We start from the raw sequence: 18052 nt of genomic DNA, 5'->3' as shown, positions 1-18052 counted from the left end.
CATTGCTATTATAATGATGATGTGGTGTTGCTATAGATACTACACATTCAGCATAGAGCCTGCAAGTAAAGTCAGCTAATAATGAAAGACACATAATTTGACCCAACATATCTTAATACTCTGTAAACATCCACACAATCGTGAAGATTTAAATCAGCATCAGTTTAAACTGTGTCTCCTAAATATTTGCTTTTCCTAATGCCACATTTGATTATTTATTATTATATCTTCATGCCAAAAAGATGGAAGTTGTAGTGTACCTCTATTGAGAACAACCTTGTCCTTATCTAGTCTTAATAAGCTCATTCACACTTCAACAAACATCATGTGCTCCTCGATAGCCCATGCTGTTGTGCAAAAATCTGAAATACAGAACAAGTTTGCAAACTGTTTAAAAACTATAAAGCCTTTCTGAATATTGAGATGAGAAACACCTGGAGAGCATTTCGAGTCTATATAAGAACAACAAAATAATATATATTCTTTAAAAATCACTAACGGGAAAACTGTTATACCTCCCAAGAACCGGAATCACTCGTTACCTGGTTTAGTTTGAATAAGTTTTGTGAGCTGTCTTGAACACTGTAATTTCATATTCAGAGACAAGAAAAAGGTAAAATAAACTTGATTTGTCAATCTCTATATTTACAGTAAAAAGCTGACAATCTGTTTCTTCTCCTTTTGACCTGTTTGCTCTGCAGAAATGCAATTTGATTGTAAACTTTGATAACCTACAATATTTCTTGGCATGGTGTAGTCACCATATTTTCCATGGATTCATCAATGTGAGAACTATTTGTCATATTAAGTACAACTATTGCCTAATCTCTTGACGTATCTCTTTCTCCATTGCCCTATTACCAGTCAATATCTTACACTATGTAAACCTCTTTATACTTGTGCATCTCAGACTTCTGGATATTCATAATCCAGATATTCTTCATAGGTATCTCTATTGGAATATACAAAACAAAACAAAAAGACTTCATCTTTGGTATAATCTAAATATTGTCTTTTACAATCCCATACAAAACATGGGATTCACAGACAACATCCTGATACTTCATACATCCATTAAAATGCTTTTTCTCAGAACAATGGTCAATTAGAGTTGAGCCAATAGTCATTCAGCAGTTTGACAGGCATGATCAATCAAATGATTGGAAACAATATCACTTAATCCCTATGGAAACCAAACTGATTGACATCACAACTGAAGGTTTTTTTAACTTATTCATTTTGTGGGATGTGGGTATTGTTAGCTGGCCAGAATTTATTGCCCATCCCTAACTGCCCTTAAGAAGGTGGTGGTGAGCTGCCTTCTTGAACCGCTGCAGCCACCTGCTATGGGTTGACCCACAATGCCCTTGGTGAGGGAATTCCAGCATTATGACCCACCAATAGTGAAGGAACAGTGACATTTTCCAAATCAGGATCGTGAGGGGCTTGGAGGGGAACTTGAAGGTGGTGGTGTTCCCGTTTATTTGTTGCCCTTGTCCTTTTAGATGGAAGCGGTTGTGGATTTGGAAGGTGCTGTCTGAGGATCTTTGGTGATAATTCACACTGCTACTAATGAGTATCGGTGGTGTAGGGGGTGGATGTTTGGTGGTTCCAGTCAAGTGGGCTGCTTTGACCTGGCTAGTGTCAAGCTTCTCGAGTGTTGTTGGGGCTGCATTAATCCAGGCAAATGGGGAGTATTCCATCACATGCCTCTCTTGTGCCTTGTAGATGGTGGATAGGCTTTGGGGACATAGGAGGTGAGTTACTCGCCACAGTATTCATGGCTTTTGGCCTACTCTTATCGCCACTGCATTTATGTGGTGAGTCCAATTGAGTTTCTGGTCAATGATAACTCTAAAGATGTTGATAGTGGGGGAATTCAGTGATGGTAACGACATTGAATGTCAAGGGGCAGTGCTTAAATTGACTCTTGTTGGTGATGGTCATAGCCTGAGATCAGGAGCTGAACGGCCCTGGTGGCATCCAAACTGGGCATCACGCAGCTATTATTGCTGAGCAGATGCCAACTTCCATTACTTTACCAAGAGTAGACTGATGGGCAGTAAGTGACTGGGTTGGATTTGTCCTGCTTTTTGTGTACAGGACATACTTGGGCAATTTTCCACATTGTTGGGTAGATGCCAGTTTTGTAACTGTACTGGAATGGCTTGGTTAGGAGAGCAGTAAGTTCTCGAGTACAAGTCTTCAGTACTATTGCCAGAATTTGTGAGGACTCATTGCCTTTGCAGTACCCAGTGCCTCCAACTGTTTCTTGACATCACGTGGAATAAATCGAATTGGCTGAAAACTGGTGCCTATAATTTTGGGAAGCACTGGAGGAGGCCGAGATTAATCATCTGCTCGGCACATCTGGCGGAAGGTTGCTGTGAAAGCTTCAGCCTTATCTTTTGCACTGATGTATTGCGCCCTTCCATCAGTGAGAATGGGGATATTTGTGGAGCCTCCTCCTCTCTAGTGAATTATTCTGGAAGTGAATATTCTTGCCTGTCAGAAGTGTGTTGATGTAATACAATGCTAAGTTTGCACTGGCATTTAGTTATATTTGAAGTTATTTTACTTATCTTTTCATTTGACTTGCAAATCTTTTATAAAAGTATCTAACCAATAACTTCTAAAAGAATTTGTTCATGAGTTGTAAATATTGTTTGCTGTGCTAGCATTTATTGCCTTGCCCTAGTTGCCCTTGAGAAGGTCGGGAATCGCTGCAATCCTTGGGGAGGAGAGTCACCCACAGTGCTGTTGGGAACGGAGCTCCAGAATTCCAGCCCAGCAACAGAGAAGGAAGAACAACATAGTCCCAAGTCAGTTTGGTATGTGCTTCAGAGGGGAATCTGTGTGGTAGTATTTCCATTCCCATGCCATAGGTGTTAGAGGTCAGAGGTTCGTAAGATGTTGTCAGATGAGCCTTGTTGCTACTTGCATTTGAAAATAATGCAGGTTCCTGACTGCTGTATTGCTCAACAATAGCTTCATGATCATCATTAGATTCTTAATCCAGTATTTTCTTTTATTGAATTCAAATTCCACCATCTGCCATAGTGGGATTTGAACCAAGGTCTCCAGGATTATCTTTGCAGATTTCTACTGCAGGCATTGTCAACAGTTGAAATTATTTTAAGATACGAAAGTAGCTATGAGCACCAAAAACTCATGAATAGCCTTATTGGCTCAATGGAAATGTCAGCCTGTCCTTTACCCTGAGCCCCTGGATTAATAGTCTAGTGATATTACCACTATAGGCATTACCTCCTCTCTTCCTATATACTGTGAGCCACCTTTAGACATGAGTAATTGCTTTTTCTCACGAGGCGAACCATCTGAGAAGGCACAACCAGTGCCAGCAGTACTCCTGAAAATGTAGATGAGATTGGGGGGGCGGGAGTTTTGGAATAAACTTAGAGTCATAGAGAGATATACAGCACAGAAACAGACCCCTTAATCTAATCCCTCCATGCCGACCAGATATCCTAAACTAATCTACTCCCATTCGCCAGCACTTGGCCCATATCCCTCTAAACCTTCCTGTTCATATCCCCATCCACATGCCTTTTAAATGCTGCAATTGTAGCAGCCTGCAACACTTCCGCTGGCAGCTCACTTCATATACGTACCACCCTCTGCGTGAAATGTTGCCCCTTAGGTCTCTTTTATATCTTTTCCCCTCTCACCCTAAACCTATGCCCTCCCGTTCTGGACTCTCACACCACAGGGAAAAGACTTTGTCTGTTATCCTATCCATGCCCCTCACGATTTTGTAAACCTCTATAAGGTCACCCCTCAGTCTTTGACGCTCCAGAGAAAACAGCCCTAGCCTATTAAACCTCTCCCTGTGCTCAAATCCTCCAACCCTGGCAACATCCTTGTAAATCTTTCAAGTTTCACAACATCCTTCTAATAGGACAGAAAGCAGAATTGCACTCACTATTCCAAAAGTGACCTAACCAATGTCCTGTACAGCTGCAGCATGGCCTCCTAACTCCTGTACTCAATACTCTGACTCATAATGGAAAGCGGACCAAACACCTTCTTCACTATCCTATCTACCTGCGACTCCACTTTCAAGGAGCTATGAACCTGCACTCCAATGTCTCTTTGTTCAGTAACACTCCATAGGACCTTACCATTAAGTGTATAAGTCCTCCTCTGATTTGCTTTTCCAAAATGCAGCACCTCATATTTATCTAAGTTAAACTCCACCTGACACTCCTCAGCTCATTGGCTGATCTGATCAAGATCCCATTGTAATCTGAGGTAACCTTCTTCACTTGAGCATCTTGGTTGAAGTGTGTTACCTGAGGAATGCAGATGGGGTGGCTTGGGAGTGATAGGGATTGAAGGTTTTATATTCTGGAGTAGAGTGGTGCTGGAAAAGCACAGCAGTTCAGGCAGCACCCGAGGAGCAGGAAAATCGACATTTCGGACAAAAGCCCTTCATCAGGAATTGAAGGTTTCATAGACAAAGAAAGTGTTGGTACTGGGATGCTGTTGGGTATGAAAGGTTTGAGTTATAAAGAAAGGCTAGATAGGCTAGGACCTTCTTCACTGGAGCGCAGGAGGTTGGAAGGTGACCTGATAGATGTTTATAAAATAATGAGAGGTATGGTAGAATTACTGGTAGTTGTTTTTTTTCCCTAGAATGGCCCATTTTTAAGGTGAGAGAAGAGAGATTTAAAAAAGATGAGAGGCAAATTTTTTTTACATAGAAGGTGGTTTGTGTGTAGAATGAACGTCCTGAGGAAGTGGTGGATGTGGGTACAACTACAACTTTTAAAATACATTTGGATGGATAGATAAACAGAAAAGGTTTGGAGGGATATGGGCCAGGACCAGGCAGGTGGGCATTGTTTAGTTTGGGATTGTATTCAGTATGGACTGCTTGGACTGGAGAGTCTGTTTCCATGCTGGATGACTCTTTGAAGACACTGAAATACACATCACACAAGTGTTTCATCCAGTGACTCCATCCACACTTCTTGTTGCCTTGGAAAGGCATCAAAGACCCCTCCAACCCTGGCTATATATCTCTACCAACCTTTTCCAGTAGAACATACAAAAACATACGTACAACTTCTTCCCTGCTGTTATTAGACATCGGAATGGACCTCTCAAGTTTCCAATCTCATGTTAATCTTGCTTTTTGTGCACTTTCTCTGCAGCCACAGCTTTGTATTCCTTGCTCTGTTCAGTCACAGGTCTTTGTATTTTATAATCTGCTTGTACTGCATGCAAAACAAAACATTTCATTGTACCTAGGTACATGTGACAATAATAAATCAAATCAAATTAAATTAGATAGGACAATAGGAACTTTGAATCTGAGATTTTCTGAACCACAAGTCGATGTAATGTTAACCAGGTCAGTGGTATAGGGCATGCAAGTAATCACAAGCAGAGGTCAAAGGTGATCATTAACATTTCTTTACGCGAGTTTGTTATTGTATTTTTTGCTAAAAAGACACTTCGGGTGCTTCAATTACTTTAAAGGAGAATCAGATAAATACTTGAGAAAGAGGAATGAGCATGCTTATGAGAAGCAGGAAGACAGTGAGATGAAATAGCCCATGTGGAGGAAAGCACCAGTGTGGAGTTAATGGGCTATTTGGCTTGTTTCAGTGCTGTAACATTCTTTAATTCCCATTTCATATTTATGGTATATTTTTGTTCCTGTTTGGTTCCTTGCATTTCTAAACTCATTTTGACCAAGATAAGAAAATGTTCTTGTCACATTGTGGGCATCATGGTGGCGCAGTGGTTAGCACTGCTGCCTCACAGCTCCAGGGACCTATGGTAAAAGTGAGGACTGCAGATGCTGGAAACCAAAGTTTAGATCAGAGTGGTGCTGGAAAAGCACAGCAGATCAGGCAGTATCCGAGGAGCAGGAAAATTGACATTTTGGGCAAAAGCCCTTCATCAGGAATGGCTTTTGCCCCAAACATCGATTTTCCTGCTCCTCAGATGTGGCCTGACCTGCTGTGCTCTTCCAGCACCACTCTGATCAAAAACCAGGGACTTGTATTCAATTCCAGCCTTGGGTGAATATCTGTGTGGATGTGGAGAGTTACAGACAAAGATGAAAGACTTAACAACAATCTAGGTTTGCTCAATGTATCTTTTAATTGTATAACATTGTGATCTTTGGCTATAAGTTATGTGCCTTATGACCCTGCCCCATTAGTTACCTGATGAAGGAGCAGTGCTCTTAAAGCTAGTACTTCCAGATGAACCTGTTGGACTATAACCTGGTGTTGTTTGATTTTTAACCATATCTGTGTGGAGTTTGCACATTCTCCCAGTGTCTGCATGGGTTTCCTCCAGGTGCTCCAGCTTTCCCCAAGATATGCAGGTTAACTGGATTGGTGATGCTAAATTGTTCTGTAGTGTCCAAGGATATGCAGACTAGGTGGATTAGCCATTATTCTGGATTAGAATAGTGCTGGAAAAGCACAGCAGTTCAGACAGCATCTGGGATTAGCCATTAAAAATGCAGGTTTATGGGGAAGAGTGGTGAAGTGGGTCTGGGTGAGATATCAGTCAGGGAGTCAGTGTAGACTTGATAGGTTGAATGGCCTCTATATGGACTGTAGGGATTCTATGACACTGCCACAACCCTTATCTGTCTGCTGACTGCACCTTTAGATCATCAAATTTCCTTGACATGTGAATCATTATCTTTCAGGTATTTTTGATGTACTACAAAGCTGAGGGAAATTGGACTTGACTCAAATGCCATACCAACTATTCGTCATGAGAGCAGATTCTGTGTTTGGATTATTAACAGAGGGCCCCCATTCTGTCAACAGATGGAACAATAAAGCCAAATCCCATCAACTGAACTGATTTTTCTCAGTGGTTGGTTGGCAGATTCCAGAGACATTCAACTGAGTCACTTTGCCTGTCTGTCAGTCATCAAAGCACATCAGAAGCAGTTGATTTGTTATATTCAACACAAGTACAACAAAACTCCCATTTCCTAAATTCAGGAAAATAGCCACACCTGTCTTTTTGTGTCAAATTTATAGAAACAAATACCCTTAAAAAATATTGAATAGATTATCACATCTCCAGCTGTTTCCAGTCATTGGTGTTCCAGTATTTTGCCTGCATTTAACAATTTAAGGCTGTCATTTCCATTGAGACAATAAGACTATTATTCAGGTTTTGATGCTCATTGCTATTTTTGTATCTTAAAGTCATTTCGCCAGCTGCCAATGCCTGCAGTAGAAATCTGCAAAGATCATTCGTACCCTGTCAGTCTGCAGCAATAACTCCCATCAGAAGAAGAAATCACTAGCAAGATCATACGGAAATTAGAATGCTTTCTCCACATTCCTGTAAATGAGAGTTCAACTCATGAGAAACCAGCCTGCTGACCCAAATGGCCTGAGTCGTTGATTTCAGCAATTCTTATACCCCTCTGGATATCATAGTCTGCATTGTTTTGACTCATCATTTTGCATCTGGATCAAAAACAACCCAGTCTTGAGCATCTAATCTCGACTGGTTTTCCAGTGAGAGCACTGACAGAATGCTACATTGCTGATAATATTATCCTTCAGACAAAATATTGAACTTTTGTCCTGGCTGCCTCTTTGATTGGATGTTGAACACTCTGGCTTAGAGTTTCTGATCAAAAGGCTCAGAGTAATCCATCTAAAATACTGATGGCATTGCAATGGGAAATTCTGGTCTCCTGTGTCACGATTCAAAGACGCCCATGGCGTCATCTTGCTGCCTTGGCCAACATTTGTCCCTCAAGTAATCATCGAATCTTATAACAGAGAAGGAGGGGATTTGGCATGCTTTGCTGAGCAGGCTCTGACAAAAACAATAGAATTTTGACCCACAGTCCAACTTTTCCACAGAACCCTGTGAATCTCTCCTCTGCAAGTACATATTTTGGTTGCCTTTGGAAAGTTAACACAGAATGTGCTTTCAAGGAATCCATTGAAATCTAAACAAACTACAATGCACAGAAATACTTCCATATTCCTTCATTTCTGCCAGTTATTTTAAATTGATTACTTGTGCTTTCCTAATCACTTGTTAGAGCAAATATCGCTATATGATCTATGTAAGCCCTTCATACTTTTAGAGACATAGTGTCATAGAGATGTACAGCACAGAAACAGACCCTTCAGTCCAACTCGTCTATGTTGACCAGATATCCCAATCCAATCTAGTCCCACCTGCCAGCTGGCCCATATCCCTCCAAATCCTTCCTATTTGTATACCCATCCAGATGCCTCTTCTATGTTGCATTGTACGAGCCTCCACCACATTTTCTGGCAGCTTTTTCCATACACGTGCCATGTTCTGCGTGAAAACGTTGCCCCTTAGGTCTCTATTATATCTTTCCCCTCTCACCGTTAACGTAAGCCCTCTAGTTCTGGACTCCCCCATCCCGGGGAAAAGACATTTTCAATTTATTCTATCCAAGCACATCATGATTTTATAATCCTGTAGATGGTTACCCCTCAGCCTCCGACGCTCCAGGGAAAACAGCCCCAGCCTATTCAACTTCTCCCTATAGCTCACTCCTCCAACCCTGACAACATCCTTGTAGGTCTCTCCTAAACCCGTACAAGTTTCACAACATCCTTCTGATCGAAAGGAGACCAGAATTGCACACAATATTGCAAAAATGGCCTAACCAATGTCCTGTACAGCTGCAACATGATCTCCCAACTCCTGAACTCAATACGCTGACCAATAAAGGAAAGCATACCAAAAGTCTGCTTCACTATCCTATCTACCTGCAACTCCACTTTCAAGGAGCTATGAACCTGCACTCCAAGGTCTCTTTGTTCAGCAACACTCCCTAGGACCTTACCATTAAGTGTATAAGTCCTGCTAAGATTTGTTTTCCCAAAATGCAGTACCTCGCATTTATCTAAATTAAATTCCTTCTACCACTTCTCAGCTCATTGGCCCATCTAATCAAGATCCCGTTGTAATCTGAGATAACCTTCTTCACTGTCCACTACACCTCCAATTTTGGTGTCATCTGTAAACTTATTAACTATTTTGATTAGTTCAATGAGGTTTCCCCAAAATCTCTGCACTCCAAGCTTCATCTCTGCTCATAACTGAAGTCCTTCTTCCCTAGTACCATCCTAATAAATCTTCTTCACATCTACTCCAATTACGAATATCCTTGTTAATAGCTTGGAATTGTACAGAAAGTTTGAGCTGAGGCCTATCCACTGTTCTGCAAAAGTTTAGATAACTTTATTGTTGTGATGTTTAATTCTCCTTTACAGAAAGGAAGGATTCTGTCAATTTTCTTATTTGTCTTATTACCTTGCCCTGTCAGTATAAAAAATTCTGATTATGCACCCGAGGTCCTATGTTCTTGTACTCCCTCACAATGGTGTAATTTATATTCTATTGTTGCTTCAGGATGTTCCTCCCTTAGGATATCATTTCACACTTATCTGCATCTGCACTTCCATCTGCTAAAAACATGTTCAGTTTAGCTGTCTGTCTTTGTCCTCCTGAAGTCTGCTGCTATCCACCTCACTAAGTAATAGACCTTCATGTTCTGTACAATGTGAAGACAATGAAATTGTACTCTGAATGTCAGTTAATTCATATGTGGGATAAACATTAGGCCTAACACCGATCTCAGGAGTCCCCTCTGCATACTTCTCACCAATATTATGATTCCTGTGAAGATTGATAACTTTTAATGAGAGAGATGAATTTTCCAATGGCCAAAAGAAAATAATTCCCTATGATAAAGGTTCAATTTTAAGACTTTTAGTGTCACGAAGAAACTAAAATCAAGATTAACTAAACAACCTATTGAATGTTATTGCTGAACTAGCTGCAGAGAGGCCGATATCTTGTGACCAGTATTTATTTATATTTGGACTGTATGTGAACTAGCTAGTCAGAACTAGGCACTAGAGTGAGGAGAATCCCCGAGACCCCTGTTTTTTTTATAAATTAAACAATTACAAAAGAGGTTACAGAAAAACACAGTTAACATTTACAGCTGTACACAACAGCAATTTTACAAGGGAGAGGAGCAGCAAAGCTAGGCCCCAAACTCTACCGTTCAAATAGTTTACAGGGAATTGAGGCAAACCACAAATCCCAGTTTCAAATATAAAAAGACAGCAACAATGACATTTGAACATAAGACAATCCTGTTACAAATAGAAAGTGCTGACAATACAGACCCAGCAAGCCACCGTCCCTCCCACCTTCTGACCACTCTAAGGCAGTTCTCCCCTACATGCCTTCTGGCTCTCTGTCCACCCCATGCCCCTTCCGGTTCTTGGTCCGCCCTGACACACCTTTCGACCATCTCTAGGACAGCCCGCCCCGGTACCCGCCCGGGGTGACAGCGCTGAGGACGGCTACCATCCTTCTGGCTCTCTGTCTACCTCTACATACCATTGGGCTTTCATCCATGCCGATGCACCATGCGGCCAGTGGGAATCCTGGCACACCTTCCAGCCACCTCTAGGACAGCCCGTCCCTTTCCCAGGGACAACAGCGTGCAGGGTAGCCCACAAGCCTTCTGGATCTCAGCCTGTCACTATGCGCCTCCTGGCTCTCGGCTGCTCTGACACACCTTTCGACCACCTCTAGGACAGCCGTCCCGATCACCCCTTCTCAGGACAACAGCGCTCAGAACGGCCTACCCACCATCTGGCTCTCAGGCGACTGGCATACCCATTCTCCGGCTTTCAGGACAGCCTACCAATCTTCAGGTTCACAGGTTGGCCTACCCACCCTCCGGCTCTCGGGATGGCAGCTTTCAGGACGACCCATGAGCCTCCCAGCTCACAGTAAGACCTGCCAGACCCAGGGACATGCAAGACAGTGCAGGTGATAACCCAACAAACCATATGACAGTTAATTATCAACAAAAAGAGTCCTTTTTAGTCCAGAGTCCATTAGCACCAACATTTTTCTTCAAAATGTAGAGTCCATTTCCAGGAACAGAGTCCAGTCCAGTAAACAATGTGCATTGTCGGAAATAGAGTCTTCTCCAACCTCCAGAGTCCGTTACTAAAAACAGAGTCTGCAACTAAAGGCAGAGGAAGGCAGTAAATGCACACCGCACAGGTGTTCAGTCTCCATAGAGTCCTGGCACATCATTGGAAAACCAGGGACACTCACAGGAACACAGTACATTGTACAGGCGCAGTTAACTCACTGGGGTTTTGGTCCACTCCTAAATGCAAGATCTTCTCCAAAACTCCAGGATACAGCAAGCGCTCACCTCCCAGCACACACACAGGTATTCAATCTTCAGAGGCCCAGTCCCAGGGCTAGGCCTCCCCACAGGAACAGCTCCTCTGGTGAAATGTATGTTTCCACAAGGGCTCAGTCCAACCACCAAAAACAGTGAAGACACTTACAAAAAAAAACAAAGGAAACTAGAGTCCAAGGGCTAAGCCTCACTAAAAAGGAATGCCAGTTAACAAACTGGCTCAATATTTCAGCCAGTTCAGGAATCAGGTTTCCCCCTCCCAAAAAAAAGGAAGCAGAAACTAACAATAACATACTGACTGACTCTGTGCTGTCTGCTGCTACAATCCCCTAAACTGAGAAGACCTCAATCTCCTGTTTATTATTTTATTTTATTAAACAAATTACAAAACACAGTTTACAAAAAAAGGTAATATTTACAGCTGCATACAACAGCAATTTTACAAGGGAGAGGAGCAACCGTTCAACCAGTTTACAGGGAGATGAGGACAAACCTCGAATCCCAGTTTCACATATGAAAAGACAGCAACAATAACATTTGTACATAAAAAGCCAATCCAGTTACATAATAAAAAAAGTGCATACAATACAGACCCAGCAAGCCCCCATCCCTCCCACCTTCCAGCCACTCTAAGGCAGCCCGCTCCTACGCACCTTCTGGCTCTCAGTCCACCTCATGTCCCTTCCAGTTCTCGATCTGCCCTGACACACCTTTCAACCACCTCTACGACAGTCCGCCCCAGTACCCGCCCAGGGTGACAGCGGTCAGGACAGCCTATCCACCTTCTGGCTTCACTAACCACTCTCAGCACCTTTCGACCACCTCTGGGGCAGCCCACCCCAGTACCTTCCCAGTGTGACAGCGCAGAGGACGGCCACCCGCCTTCTGGCTCTTGGTCTGCCCCTATGTACCATTGGGCTGTCACCTACCCAGATGCGCTGTCCAGCCAGTGAGCTATCCTGGCGCACCTTCCAGTCACCTCTAGGACAGCCCGTCCCCTTCCCTGGGATGACAGCGTGTAGGGTAGTCCACAAGCCTTCCGAATCTCAGCCTGCCCCTATGTGCCTTCAGGTTCTCGGCTGCTCTGACACACCTTCCGACTACCTCTAGGACAGCCCGTCCCGATCACCCCTTCTCAGGACGACAGCGCTCAGAACAATCTACCCACCTTCTGGCTCTCAGGGCGACTGGCATCGGGGTGGCCTACACACCCTCCGGCTTTCAGGACAGCCTGCCAACCTTCAGGTTCACAGGATGGCCTACCCACTCTCTGGCTCTCAGGGTGACAGCTTTCGGGATGATCCATGAGCTCCCCAGCTCACAGTAAGGCCTGCCAGACCCAGGGATATGCAAGACAGTGCAGGTGATTAAATCCAACAAACGACATGATATAGTTAATTATCATAAAACAGAGTCCTTTCTGGTACACAGAGTCCAGATATAGAGTCTTCAAAAATAGAGTCCATTCCTAGGAATGGAGACCACTCCAGTTTTTGAGGTGCATTGTCCAAAATGGAGTCCACTCCAAACTGCAGAGTCCACGCCTGAAGGCAGCAAATGCACACCCCACAGCCCACAGGTGTTCAGTCTCCATGGAGTCCTAGCACATCCTTGGAGAGCCAGGGCCACTCACAGGAACAGTACATTGTACAGGTGCAGTTAACTCACAGGGGTTTGATCCACTCCTGAAGGCAAGGTCTTCACCCAAACTCCAGAATACAGCAAGTGCTCACCTCCCAGCACACACAGGTGTTCAATCTTCAGAGGCCCAGTCCCAGAGCTAGGCCTCCCCACAGGAACAGCTCCTCTGGTAAAATATATGTCCTCTGCAAGTCTGAACACATACAAAAAACAAAGGAAACTAGAGTCCAAGGGCTAAGCCCTACCACAAAATTAACACATTGTCCTTTTCTCAAAAAAAAGTGTAACACACCGACTGTAACCAGCCAGTGAAACAACAATTCTCTAATGAGAACTGAGTTACACCTGAAATACATTATGTGCATCAGGAGTTTAACAATCGGTCCTCACTAAAAGGAATACCAGTTAACAAACTGGCTCAATAATTCAGTCAGTTCAGGAATCAGGTTTCCCCCTCTCAAAAAAGGAGCAGAAACTAACAGTAACACACTGACTGTAGCAACAGACAGTACAGAATCAGTCCCCTAAACTGAGGAGAGTCTGAATCTCCTGTTTATATCTGTCAGCCAGTACTCCCTGATTGCCCCAGGTTAACAGCCCCAGCAGGGAACACATACTCAAGAAGATCCATCTGGCCAATTGTGTCCAATCACTACAATTGCTCTTCTCCAGAACCATCTCTTGAGGACAGGGTAAAATTCAGACAAGTGTCTTATGTTTTCTTTGCTATGAATCATCTTTCCTTATTAAAGGATGGCTAGGTAATTACTTGTTTCTCTGCTGTGCCTGGTTCATTCCAGATTTTATTCTTTGCTGGAACTGATAACAAGCAGAATTGTTAAGTTCTCCCAGCTGAGTTTTAAATGTCAATGGAATGACTTGCAGTGAATACATTCCTTGTATTAACTACTAACTTGGGTTGAGATCAAGCTGTTTTTCCTTTCTGTTTCTGTTGTTGTTCTTACTATTGGTCTTTAACTGTTCAATAATGCTGTAAACTCATGTCTAGCTGCAGTTTAATGCTCATCAAACACATCAAAGATATAAAAGGTCTGAACGATGTCTCCCCAAAACAAGCTGATATGAATCTGCCACTTGAAAAAAAGAAGTACCTGTTAGTAAAAAAACTCAGGCGAATTGAATGACTAGTGACTATTTGAGAATTTATTCTATGTCTCAATGCTATTTGGAATAAATAACCCTTCAAAAATTTTGAACTAAGGCTGCTTTTCTAATGTCAAAATGTGGTTCTGTTTTCCAGAAGGAAGCTTGAGGCACCTATTGGATCTAACTAAGGAATTCCTTCCTAATTGGAAGCTAAGGGCTGTATTAATAAAATGTTGTTATGTGTGGAACATTTTTTAATTCACTTGTGCTCAACTGCTAGCATACAAATGTTTATTAATGGGGAATATGCTAATGTATTTTATGTAGAATAAAGCCTCAAAGGACTACAGTGACATATGTATACCCACAATGAATGGAGAAAAGCGAATACTGCTTGAAAGATACCTCAAACAATATGTTTAGACAATAGTATTTTGAGTGCAGTTCAAAAATAGAATGCCAGTGGAACTTTAATTCAAAATGATATATTTTCAATTTAATGCAATAAAACTGAATCAGTCCCAGGAATTTATGAAAATACAAGATAGAAGGATGGTTGGCCTGTTTGACAATTGACAACTGGTAGAGTGTGATAGATTCAAACTTACAGACCCCTGAATGTGTGGTTTCAAACATATTCTTGAAAGGAGTCAGGACATCCCTGAGCAAAAGGAAAGTAAATCAGACAGTGAATGGATGCCCAGGTATTTTGTTGCACATCTTTGTTATTGGCTATTAGTGACAACTGCCAGAGACCTGGAATTGAACTTTAGCCTGGTAAATCCAGAAATCAGTTAAAATCAATTTTAACTTGTATCCCCTTTGCTCACCTAACAGAAATTGAGCGGGTGGGTGAAGGTCAATTGTAATAAAGACTGCCCATTGATTCTGTTCAGTGTGTCTTCTGCCTTTAAACATGCTTTATCAGGACCAGTGATGCATTTAAAGTTAAAAATCACATAACACCAGGTTATTAGATTACTTACTTACAGTGTGGAAACAGACCCTTCGGCCCAACAAGTCCACACTGACCCGCCAAAGCGCAACCCACCCAGACCCATTTCCCTACATTTAATAGGCCAACAGGTTTATTTGGAAGCACTTGATGAAGGAACAGCATTGGACTATAACCTGGTGTTGTGTGATGTTTAACTTGGTACATCCCAGTTCAACACCGGCATCTCCAAATCATGTATTTAAAACATTGCTTTGGGTCATAACATATCCAACCATTACTCACACACAACCCACCTCTGATCACATCCAGACAGTAAGTTAAATTGCTTTACCATCAGGACTGCTTGTGGCAGTTACCACTCAATCAGCAGCAGGTACGTTTGAACATATGAGCTGGGAGCAAGACTTTTGGACCTTCAAGCATGCTCTGCCATTCAGAAGATCATGGTTGAGCTGACCGTTCTATGTTACTGGCTATCATTTCACCCCTTTACGTATCAAGAATCTATCAATGTCTGCCTTAAAAATATTTAAAGTCTGGTTGAAGATTTGTAGCTCGGGTGTCCGTTGTTGTGGTTCTGTTCGCCGAGCTGGAGGTTTTTGCTGCAAACGTTTCGTTCCCTGGCTAGGGAACATCATCAGTGCTATTGGAGCCTCCTGTGAAGCGCTGCTTTGATGTTTCTTCCGGTATTTATAGTGGTTTGTTCTTGCCGCTTCCGGGTGTCAGTTTCAGCTGTAGTAGTTTGTATGTGGGGTCCAGGTCGATGTGTCTGTTGATGGATGTTCTTGCCGCTTCCGGGTGTCAGTTTCAGCTGTAGTGGTTTGTATATGGGGTCCAGGTCCATGTGTCTGTTAATGGAGTTTGTGGATGAATGCCATGCCTCTAAGAATTCCCTGGCTGTTCTCTGTCTGGCTTGTCCTATGATGGTAGTGTTTTCCCAGTCAAATTCATGTTCCTGGTTGTCTGAGTGTATGGCTACTAGAGATAGCTGGTCGTGTCATTTTGTGGCTAGCTGATGTTCATATATGCGGATTGTTAGCTGTCTTCCTGTTTGTCCTATATAGTGTTTTGTGCAGTCCATGCATGGTATTTTGTAAACTACGTTAGTTTGGCTCGTGCTGGCTATTGGGTCCTTTGTTCTAGTGAGTTGTTGTCTGAGTGTGGAAGTTGGCTTGTGTGCTGTTATGAGTCCTAAGGGTCGCAGTAGTCTGGCTGTCAGTTCTGAGACGCTCCTGACGTATGGTAGTGTGGCTAGTCCTTTTGGTTGTGGCATGTCCTCGTTCCGTGGTCTATCTCTTAGGCATCTGGTGATAAAGTTGCGTGGGTATCCGTTTTTGGCGAATACCTTGTATAGGTGTTCCTCTTCCTCTTTGCGCAGTTCTGGTGTACTGCAGTGTGTTGTGGCTCTTTTGAATAGTGTCCTGATGCAGCTTCGTTTGTGTGTGTTGGGGTGGTTACTTTCATAGTTTAGGACTTGGTCTGTGTGTGTTGGTTTCCTGTGTACCCTTGTGGTGAATTCTCCGTTGGGTGTTCTCTCTACTAACACGTCTAGGAATGGGAGTTGGCTATCCTTTTCCTCTTCTCTCGTGAATCGTATTCCTGTGAGTTTGGCGTTGATGATTCGGTGTGTTTTTTCTATTTCTGTGTTTTTGATGATTACAAAGGTGTCATCGACGTATCTGATCCAGAGTTTGGGTTGGATTTGTGGTAGGGCTGTATGTTCTAACCTTTGCATAACTGCCTCTGCTATGAGTCCCGAGATTGGTGATCCCATGGGTGTTCCGTTGATTTGTTCGTATATCTGATTGTTGAATGTAAAGTGTGTGGTGAGGCACAGGTCTAGTAGTTTAAGTATGCCGTCCTTGTTGATAGGTTCGGCCTCCTGTGTTCTGTTATGTATGTCCAGTAGGTTGGCAATTGTTTCTCTGGCTAGGGTTTTGTCAATTGATGTAAACAGTGCCGTCACGTCGAATGATACCATGGTTTCTTCTTTGTCTATGTGTGTATTCCTGATGATGTCCAAGAATTCCTGTGTTGATTGTATGGAGTGTTTGGATCCGCTGACTAGGTGTTTCAGTTTTTGTTGTAGTTCTTTGGCCAGTTTGTATGCTGGTGTCCCTGGTAGTGATACTATGGGTCTGAGTGGGATGTCTGGTTTGTGTACTTTGGGTAGTCCGTAGAATCTGGGGGTGTTGTTGCTTTCAGGTTTCATTCTTTGCTGGTCCGCTTTGGTTATCTGTCCGTTTTTTTGTAGATTCCTTAGTGTGTTGATTATTCTATTGGTGAGTTGTGGTGTGGGGTCGGAATCCTTCATTTGGTAGGTGTTGGTGTCTGCGAGTAGTTGTTGTGCTTTATTGATGTAGTCTGATTTATCTAGGATGACCGTCATTCTGCCTTTATCTGCCGGTAGTATGATTATGTTCTTGTCATTTTTCAGTGCTTTCAGTGCTTCCCTCTCCTTGGTGTTGAGGTTATGGGTATGTCGTTTTCTTATCATCATAGGTACGACCGTTTGTCTCACTGTTTGTTGTGTCTCTTCTGTCAGTCCATTGTTCCTGAGTGTGCATTCTAGTGCTGCTAGGAAGTCTGCTGTGTTGGCATCCCTGTAGTTGTATTTGAGTCCCTTGGCCAGTATAGTTCTTTCCGTGTCTGTGAGCTGTCTGTGGGAGAGGTTTTTAACCCAGGTGTGTGTTGTAGTGTCCTCCTGTTTGTGGGTTAGTTTGTCCATTTTTTCTTTTAGTGCCGTTTTTTTGCAAAGTTTTGTCCTGTTCTGTCCTATAGTGATAGCCTGTTCTATGGTCCGGGTCCATTCCTGATTAGTGGTTTTTAAAATTAACGACTTTTGGCGCGCAATTTCTTGCTTGTATTTGTGCAGTCGGTTGTGAGCGTCTGTGATCATTACCTGGACCATCCTGAATCCGTTCTTCTTGGCTGTTTCCCTGGCTTGTGGATTATTTACTGGAGGGTGTCCGTTGTTGTGGTTCTGTTCGCCGAGCTGGAAATTTTTGCTCGGACACCCGAGCTACAAATCTTCAACCAGATTTTAAACACTTGCGGGCGAGAAACGCTGAGACAAGCCAGGAGATGGGAATCCTGCG

This window comes from Hemiscyllium ocellatum, chromosome 5 (genome assembly GCF_020745735.1).
Source record: "Hemiscyllium ocellatum isolate sHemOce1 chromosome 5, sHemOce1.pat.X.cur, whole genome shotgun sequence".
In the NCBI taxonomy this organism is placed as follows: Eukaryota; Metazoa; Chordata; class Chondrichthyes; order Orectolobiformes; family Hemiscylliidae; genus Hemiscyllium; species Hemiscyllium ocellatum.
The sequence above is the reverse complement of the archived record's forward strand: the minus strand, read 5'-3'. Positions refer to the sequence as shown.